Genomic DNA, 10,457 nt, shown 5'->3' on the forward strand with positions numbered 1-10,457 from the left:
CTATATGTTTCCACTTGGTTTTTCCCATATGGTTTTGATGTGAGAAACCCAAGTGGGTCCCATATATACTAAACAATCCTGAGCCCACATAAAATATAAGCCCATATTAACTTAACATAACCCATATGGGGCCCACATAGACATGTTTTCAGGGTCTGACTTGCATTTGCCCATGTGTGGTCCATATAGTTTGACCAGGTGGGCCCCACCTTTGTCATCGATACTAAAACATATATTGATTACCTCACTTTGCCCCACCTGGGGCACACAACAACAGCCTATCCTTAAATGACTGTGTTAGCCCATGTCTATCCTAGGTGGAAAACCCAAGTGGGCCCTACGTGTGTTTCCCATTTTGGACCAAGTTAAGTGTTTCCCATGTTTGGACCTACTAAAAGTGCCCACTTGGGATTGCCCATATGGGTTTAATGTGAAAAACCCAAGTAGGCCCCATACAAAAAGCCCAGTTTGAGCCCATGCCCACATGATACCCATCCAGCCCACGCAAAAACCAGGTGGGGCCCATATATACATGTTGGCTGGGGCAGCCTCAGACCATCACACTACCACCACGGTGTTTGACTGCTGGTGTGATGCTCTATTTGACCAAATACTGTGTTAGTTTTATGCCAGATATAACGGGACTCAAACGTTCCCAAATGTTCATTGTTTGTCTTCTCAGTCCGAAGACTATTTTCCTTAAATTCCTAAATATATCATCAAGATGTTTTGTGAGACGAGCCTTTGTGTTCTTTTTGGTCAGCGGTGGTTTTCTCCTTGAACTCTCCCAACTCTCTTTCTTATTGTTGACTCATAAACTCTGACCTTAACTGAGACGTGTGAAGCCTGCGGTTCTTTAATGTTGATTTGGGGTTTTTTGTGACTTCCTGGCTGAGTCATCGTTGCTGTCTTGGAGTAATTTTGGTAGGCCGGCAACTCCTGCAAAGGTTTACCTCTGTTCCATTTTTTCTCTATTTGTGGATAATGGCTCTCACTGTGAGTCACTGGAGTCGCATTGCCTGAGAAATCGCTTTCCAGACCTTTCCAGACCTTTCCAGACTGATAAATGTCAGTGATTGTTCCTTATCTGTTTTCGAGTTTCTTTAAATCGTTCCATGATGCGTTACTTTTCAAGATCTTTTAGCGAACTTCACTTCTGAGATAGGTTCTATTTAAGTGATTTCTTGATTCAACAGGCCAGTAATGAGACCTGGGTGTGGCAGGAGAAACTGACCTTACTATTTTTGATAAATGTGGTTAATCACACTTAGTTCATCATGGGGAGGAAGGTAGATAACTTTTTCCACTAATGAATTTCTTTATTCTATTTACCAGGTTAACTTAGCCTTATGTTAAAATTTGTTTGATGATCTGAAACGTGATTGTGAGAAATATGTAAAAACCTAAGAAATCAGGAAGGGGGGAAATACTTTACACTGTACAACTGTGCATACTTTAATGAGCAGATCAGCTGAAAATGTAGAAAAATTTAAGGAATGGAAAATAATTTCCACATATTCCAGATATTTGTTAGGGACAATGGTGAGCCATATAATTTCTTTAATGTTTGGGATTGTTTCATTGTGGGACAAAGAGGGGTGGGGGTGTACAGGGTTTTTTGGGTTTTTTTTTCGTTCCATCTATTTCTAAATTCAATACAATAAATTAATAAATTCAAGACTCCCCAACACAATAGGTGCAGTTTTAGCATAAATTTTGAATTAATTAAGATAGAAATTGGTTTTCAAAAACCTTTCTCAGCATAGGCAGTCAGCTTGGCTGTATGCTATGCAGCTTTTAGGTGCAACTATTCTGCAGGATTCATAATCACCAACAGAGGGCAACCTTTGTAAACCCATATCTCAGATTCAGCTCTTGAGCCTTGCAGACTGGTCTAAGACACTGTGCTTTAGATCTTTTATTTCCTCAAGTCCAGAACATGTGTCTGTAGTTGGAAATGTGACTTAATCCACTACTAAGACGTTCTACCTCTTTTCACAAAACTGCAAGAATCCTTTCTATGGTTTTAAAGATTTACATCAACCAGCATCAGAATTTAGTGACTATTTTATATTCAAACTAAGTGGTTATGTACAACAACTCTTTGAGTGACATATTTAATGCTACCTTTTCCAATTAAATGTGAGGGATTAATATGCCATTTATGCTAGAAGATGTTAAAAAGGGGGGCTGCACCCCAGTTTTTTCCCATAGCCTCTCTATGGGAAAGCAGCTGACATCACTGCCCATGTTGGTTTTGCTCTGTGTGCTCAAAGCATGCACAGGACGCCTGGTTTGTGTGCTCTTCTTCACTTTCCTCTGCTTTGCTCTCACTCTTGACACCGCTTCGCCGGCCTCTTGTGCACAGGATGATGTCATGGGTACCGTGTGTCTACGGCGATTGAATGTGACATGCTTTATCTTTGTGCAGGCTACGGTCACAAGGAAGGCAGTCAGTGTGAACGCATCTTCCCCTGCCGAAAGGGTCAGTGACAGCTCCGCACAACAGACCCTGCTTTCACACAAGCTATTTTAGGAAGCATTCGAGAGCAAGGGGTCCGATCACACGTCAATTTGGATATGGCGATATCAAAATCACAGAAAAGCCGGGAGATATTTAGAGTCTGTTGTGCTGCTAAAATACCAGCCCAGAAAATTCTGCCACCAATTGAGTGGCCTAAATTATTTCAGCCCATTTATTTTCGGATAAGATCCAGTACAAGCTGATGACCCACATTATTAGCAGTGTTTTGGAATGCTTTCCTCTGGTGTTATTTGTTTATTTGTTGAATATTTTTGTTGCATTCAGTTATTCGTAGCTAAACGGGTACCTATTATGCTCATATCGACTCTATATTTTTCTATATAGCCGTATACTTGCTTGTAGCAAGTATACGGCTAATGTCAGTCCCAATCCTGGATAAATCAGGAGGAAGGGTGTTTGCCATAAAATGAAAAATGAAGGCAGGTGTGTAGAGGTGAGACTAGGGACTTTAAATACAGGGGAAATGGCTGGTAAGTGGAAAGAGAGCTGGCTGATATGATGGAGATGGCAAAGATAGAGTAGAGAGATGAAGTTGAGACAGTTGGGATTTGCAGAGGTGAGATTGTGGTTAAAGGGAACAAAGGATGGCAAAAGGCAGGAGGAAAAGACGAAGAATATAGAGAGGATTCATGGATGTAGTGAAGGAGCGTGTGCAGAGGGCTGGTATGTCAAAGGAGAATGCTGGGGATAGGATGAGATTGATGGAGATGATTATTTGTGGGGAACCCTAAAGGGAGCAGCTCAAAGAAGAAGAGCGTTGTTGAGGCATTATAATTCAAAACTCATATATTCTATTTACACTGACGATAAGTGTTAGTTCACAAAGAAGTTGAATTTTACTTTAAAATGATTACATTTTATGAGGAACATTCTGACTATAATGAGCAAGCTGCAAAAAAACCCAAAAACAAATCTGCATCAAGGCAAATAAATGTCCCATCTGCATCTGCTAAACTTGCCTTTGATTACAAACTACAACGAGCAAGAAAGGAAACAGAGCCAGACAGAAGTCCTGAATTCACACAGAACACAAATATCAGGGAAAAACCAAATGGCTGCACAAGATTGCTAATAAAAAAACATTCATCCATCCATCCATCCATTGACCAGCAGAAAGATGTAATCTCTCCAATGTGTCCTGCCCTGGGGCCTCCTTCTAGTGGGACATAGCTGAAACACCTCACCCAGGAAGCGACCAGGAGTCACACTTGCCAGATGTTCGAAACAACTTAACTCCTTTTGATTTGGAGGAGTAGCGGCTCTACTGAACTCCTCACCCCATCTCTACACGTAGAAATTCTGTCCGCAGAAACCATCAAAGGAATCTGTGACAAATGTGACCAACACGCACTGTGAATGAGCCAAACTTATTGCCACCAATGAAAAGCAGGCTCCTGCAGCAGTTGCACAGAGACAGATGGCTTGTAGCAATGGCAAGCACCACATAATCCTAAAGGACATCCCAAAGGTATCTCAGAGGGATGCGATTGAATGCCTTCTACAAGTCCACAAACCACACGAAGAGTGGTTGGACAAACTCCCACACATCCTCAAATATCCTTGAAGGGATCAAAAGCTGGTCCAGTGTTCCTCAACCAGGACAAAAACCACATTGTTTCTGATGTAACCAGGTTCGAATAACGGACAAACTTTCCTCTCCAGTGCCTAACATAGGCCTTCCCAAGGAGGCCGAAGAGTGTAATAGTAAAACAGAATACGATTTTTTTCAATGGCAAAGAGGAAGCCAAGCACAAATTATCTTTTATTGGTTAGATGGCCTGAGGCACTAGACATATTTGTCACTATCATCTTTCTATCTGTAAGACAGACAGAAGAAAGACACAGAACAAAATGCTGGCACAGTAAAATAAAGTTCAATCGCTTTCACATATGTAAAGGTTTATTTTGAAATGACTCATTCTTATTCCCTGTTTTGTCCGAGTCGAATTTCCAAAGAAGTGAAATGGGCTTAGAAAAACAGCAAACTTTAGCAGATAGGCAGGCAGATATAGGACTTCAAGCTGTTCGTATGGTTAATCATCAGGTAGTGGTAGTTTGATTCATGTTCACAGCCTTTAGTTAAGGCACCTTTTGGTGCAGACTGATGTTTTACAGGCATACATCTTGCGGTTTGAAGCTGTGTCTCAACAAAACAAGAATGCACAAAAATCCACTGCTGTGGCCTGTTTGTTTCTGTTTCAAGTTAGGTTTAATACTCATCGCTTTCTCATTTTTAGATCAAAAGTTAGTTAGCACGTGTGGAAAACTGCAAACAGGCATCTCTCAGATGTGTCTCTTTGTGGTTAGAGGGGGAAAAAAGAGCACAAACGGCAGATCATACTCATTTAAGTCACACGCCAACACTTATAAGTACTTTTATATAGTGATTTTAGAAGTTAACCCTGTCTGTGTCTGCATCCAGAGAACAGAAATGGGACAGGTTAGAGCCGGTGCTTGCTGTGAAGGTGTCGGGACCTGCCTGATGCCTCCTGTAAATCTCTGCAGTCATCACCTGTTGTCCCTCTGACTCTCTGACCGCTCTCGTTTCACACTGCTCTTTCCTCTTTTCTCTGTGAGGAGCAGAGTGACAGCGTGGAGAACACAGCGGCTCTTTTCATGACAGCAGCTGTCAGTCTATTCTATCGATAACACTGGCTGACAGACAACCTTCTTCAGCCCTGTTTTTATTCCCCCTCTGGGAATCTCTAACACTGACAACAGCAGCCGTGCTAATGCAGATTCTCATTTCTCTACACAACTTGCACATCTCCTGCATTTTGTAGGACTAATAATAACAATATTTTAAAATGGCTAATGAGTGAATATGTGACTTTTCCAGGGTTTAGCTACCATGAAAAGTGTCTTTTGATGGAATACTCGACTGATCCAGGCGTTGCCAGATCTAATTTAGGTCCACCTGAGGGTGCACTGAGTGGCATGCAATCCCAGAGACGAGATGTCTGGGGTGGGGAAGGATTAGAGGAGACTCCCCCTGGCTAGCTGCAGTCCTGGACTATCTGAAAGGCTCTCCTGTACACATGGGGTTGATTGTACAGCTGGTTTTCTGATATTTTTTATTCTCTCTATCATTTAGTAACCAGTGTAGCAACTTTAGATCAAACAGTTGGAGATGGTGCTCTGCACTGTTTTACGCACTCGACTTTTATGAGCTTGTTAAGACTTTGTGAGTCAATTACATCTACTTCTTATGTTTTATTGTTTTGTTTTATGCTCTTTAATTAGTTTTTGTTTGTTTATTTCTCGCAATTAATGACCGAGAAGGAATCTCTGCTGCACAAAACTCCAAACACACCCTTTACTCTTTCTCGAACTCTTTCCTCATTTCCACTGAAAACACTTGTCACGGCCTATCCCTTTGTTTGTTTAAGAGCAAATGGGAACTTAGATCCAACAAAAAAAATAAAAAACACACAAATAAGCTGTCAGAGTCTAATCGTATAATTACTGAGTGTACAGTCCCTAACAGTGTCACAAGTTGGCAGATTAAGATACTCATAAATCTTCAGTTTTTCCACCAAATAAAGCAATAATCTGGCTACGTGGTGGGTCGACCTGGCAGTTGGTTTCTCTCCAGACTTATGATAGTTTTGTATTTTGTTGATTCAGTTTGGTTTTTATTCTTTGAAAGTGTTTGGTTTTAGTTCAACTTTTATTCCTTTCTATGTTAGTTTTAGTCTTTTTAATCGTTATTGTGTGCAGAGCATGTGTCAGAGGCAAGGTTTAGGAATATCAGTACAATAAAAACACAAAACTTTTTGAAAGCAGTCGACTTAAAGACATCCAGAGTCTCAATAAAGATGTTCATTCATTTTTTCCTTTTCAGACGTCTACTTTTTATTTAAATTTTAAATTAAATTAAATTAAAATCAGCTTGTAGTTTCTAACTTAGTTTTAGCGAACTACAATAACCTTGTTTCTCTCTCTCAGTTCTTCTGGACCTTTCCAATGGGTTTTCCTCTTCACTGGCAGTTACAGCATAATTGACTTGTAGCCAGCCTCGAGCAAATAGGACATGTGCTGAGCTCCGTTCTCACGCAAAAGTCATCCACTTTGTTAAAATCTTTTATCTCGAAAAATGGATCATCCATCAGTAATTCACCTCCCCTGTTCTAACCCCTTTCAACCCGTTGGTTGTGTAATAGGCTCTACCTTGTGAGTCAGTGATGGTGAGGGGAAACACTTTGTCTGGAAAGAGGGTCACCGCCTGCGAGTAGAAATCAGCCTCTCGACATGCTTTGGGACAATACGCTACTGTTCGCCCTAAAAATCAAAAGATCGAAACTTTCTGACTTCATTTAAGCAGCTTAAGAGGAAGCCCACTGTTTTCCAGCTGGACTTGTTGCACCTGTTTGCACTGCATTGTGCGTTTGTACTCTGCTGTGCCCATCATATGATGGTCTTCCAGTGTGTGTGAGAACTCCTCCATCTTACTGATGCTGTTCCAAGTTATGTAACTGCACACTGTGCCACAATAACGGATTAGACCAGGTTTGAGAAGATAAGCTGCATAATAATAATAAGAAGTTGTGGCACAAGGCTGGTTTTCAGTGATTATGTTCTTATCTCAACATCACAGTTTGCAGCTCCCAGCAGTATTTCATTGGGAAAGTAGTTTAGTCTGCAGTTATCTTCTCATTTGGAGTCGTATGATTGTTTTTCTTCAGTGTGGTGATTCAGTAGTTCCTCTCAATTGTACAATTATTTGTTCATGCATTTGTTTCAGTGCTTCTAATCCTAGCCCACCTCTGTCTTTTCCCACCCTGAGCTTTTCCTCTCTAGATATCCTGTTTATGTGAAACACACAGTCGTAGAATTATTGCGGAAACCATGCACAGACTTATTTCGAGCCACATTGCCAGCTTGATTGGAGTGCCACTTTTTGAATAGTTTGCAAATATTGTCATTCTAACCTAACATCTTTCAGTGTTAGGTCTTTACAAATGCCAGGGTTTTATAAGGCAATTGCTTTTTCTTTTTAATGCAGTGGGATTTACTTTCTTTATGCATTTGCAAACGCAACAAGCACCAAGTATTTCTTTGTGTGTATGCGGCATAGGTCGGAAAAGGGTTGGACCGCTGCAACAGCTGTGGAAGGAACAGGGAAAGAGTCTGGAGGAAAAGGCGTAACTGCAGCCTGTCGACTGCTGCTTCCACTGCCCCTGCCATGGAACACAATAAAACATGTGCTGAAGACAATTTCACACTTGCTCACCCTGTAAACACATGCGCACACACATAAACACAGAGACCGTAATGATAAAGAGCATTTTCATTATGCTGACCGCTTTCTGTAAAATGCCACGCCACAGCAGAAAACAACACTTCAAATCTTGGACTGGGAGTGACCCGTGCGTTTACCTTGAAAACTAAGTGAAGGTGATGATTAAAGACTGAGCAGGTGTGGTTCATAAAATATAGAGCTTTTTGGCATTGAAGATTTGCATTGATCACACCCTGCTGTGACTTTGAATTGACACACTCAGTACCTGCTGACAGCGATTATTTCATTATCTACTCAAAGTTACACACCCTCAAGTGCTGCGTTAAAAAAATCATACATGATTGGACAAGCCAAAATCTTCTATGAGTCATCCAGTAAAATCAATTTTATACTTTCATTATTCACATGCAACGTGAAACATTTTAGGAAAAGCATCTGTACCAGTCATTCTACTGAGCAGAGAAACTTTAGAGAAACACAGCTGTTGTGACAAAGGCCACCAACAGAGCAGAGAGTGGTGAAATCTACTGTTTGTGTGCAAGGCCAGCACAATGAATTTGCACACTTTGGTTACCCTAACATCCACAGAAAAGGGGTAATTTACTTGCAAGACAAATATATTTACTTTTGATTTATTAGCAAGCTGTTCAGATTCAGAGGATTACATCCTGTGTTATCTCTCACCAAACAATTACAGGAATCGTGTTTGTTACTTGCTGACTGTGTGAATGAAAAGTGAAAATACTGAGGATTTAAAACTGGTTCTGAGTTTGGGCGCTTTGTAATTTGCACAGTCAAACTGACCTAAAGTTATATACATTGTATTAAAATAGCACTTAAATAGTGCTAAAATACCACTTTTACTATTACTAGCTTGAGTGATCTTTAACCTTTCAGCACAGCTTTCAAACCTTCCCTGGAGACCGCTCCTAGAAGGTGGGTCCAGCCAGGAGGAAACTGGGGTGAAATGTCAGGGCTTGCTGATGCAGAAGCAAAGGTCACTGAGGAAATGGATAGCGTGGTGACCTCTGACACCGTAGCCACTAAGTTGCAGACTCCAAGTCTTTAACTGCCAATCCAGTTAACATTACTCACCACATCTAGTTTATTGCATCTTCATCTACAATTTAAACGTACTCAATAAACTTCTGGAGAAATGCTTTGTCTTTCATTTTGTAATGTTCTGTCTGCTGTGTTGTGTTGTAGCATATAGAAATTACATTTCTTTTATTCTTTCCTTCTTTAATAACATCAATTTTTCATTTAAGAGTTGCCCCACCAGTAAGTAAACCAACCATAATGACAATGACATTTTCCACTGTGCTTACACTGGTTTAAAAGGCACGAATCTCTATTATAAGAGAGGCCTGCACAATAGTAGTGCTTAATGGGCTCACCTTAATGCAAACCTTATTAATATTATGCTTTACATCTGTGTTTTTCCACATCAAAATAAAGTATAGCATGTATATCTGCCATTGCTTTCTTGGACCTGTCCCCTGCTTATCCCACTCCCCTGGCCAAGACCCTCATGCCCCATGTATCAAGCCTTAAATCCAATCCACGTCATTTTTTGGTGTTAGTTAATAAACCTTTGTTAAACCCTTTACTCTGCCTCCGCCTTGGGTTTGAATTTTGGTGTTCGGCCTCCGGCCGTTTTGTGACACCTGGGTACCTTGTGGTCATTGAAAAAACTGTTTCAAACGTGAGGCTATCTGCCTGACAGCTAAAGTTTGGAAGAAATTGTCACGCAACAGGACAATGATTCCTAGCACAGCAAAGTTACTGAAAAAGGAAACAAAAGATCAAGGTGCTGAAATGGCTTAATCAAAGCCAGACTTCAGCCTGACTGAAATGCTATAGTTGGCACTTAAGAGAATACCCACAAACCTCCATCAACTGAAGCAATGTTGTCATGAAGAGTGATAAAGTCATACATAAAAATTAAAGCTATTGCTGTAGTTGGTTCTACCTGTTACTGAATAATGGGTTGTACTGATTAGACCAGGGGTAGGGAACTCCAGGCCTCGAGTGCTGGTGTCCTGCAGGTTTTAGATGTGTCCTTGATCCAACACAGCTGATTCAAATGGCTAAATTACCTCCGCAACATGTCTTGAAGTTCCCCAGAGGCCTGGGAATGAACTAATCATTTGATTCAGGTGTGTTGATGCAGGGTGATATCTAAAACCTACAGGACACCGGCCCTCAAGGCCAGGAGTTGCCTACCCCTGGATTAGACTGATTGAAAAGACAGATGTAGGTACTGTGCTGTAAATGATTGGTTTCTGAAAACTTGTTTCAGCTCACTTTCAACATATTTGCCATGACAAGACATAGTGACAGCTTTCAGCAGATTGTGTGTCAGATGTGGGATTTCCTGTTTGAATCCAAAACATTCAGTGCAGAAAGTAATGCAGATGCTTGTTTTTATTGTCTCTGTTCTCATATTGTTGTTGAGGCTGTGAAAGTTCAACACTGGAAGAGAGCCCGGCACCCACAAGGGGGGGAGTCAACAAGAAATGGGTTTTGGCTCGGAATCAGCTAATAAGTGAGCATGTTTATTCCAGATAAAGGCCATTATTTTTCTGCTCAAAGTAAGAGAAACACAACCAAATAAAGTCTGAAGGATGTCGGCTGTTCCAGCAACTGAAAATGAGAATTTAATATGTC

Source organism: Astatotilapia calliptera, chromosome 2, assembly GCF_964374335.1.
Source record: "Astatotilapia calliptera chromosome 2, fAstCal68.1, whole genome shotgun sequence".
Taxonomy (NCBI): domain Eukaryota; kingdom Metazoa; phylum Chordata; class Actinopteri; order Cichliformes; family Cichlidae; genus Astatotilapia; species Astatotilapia calliptera.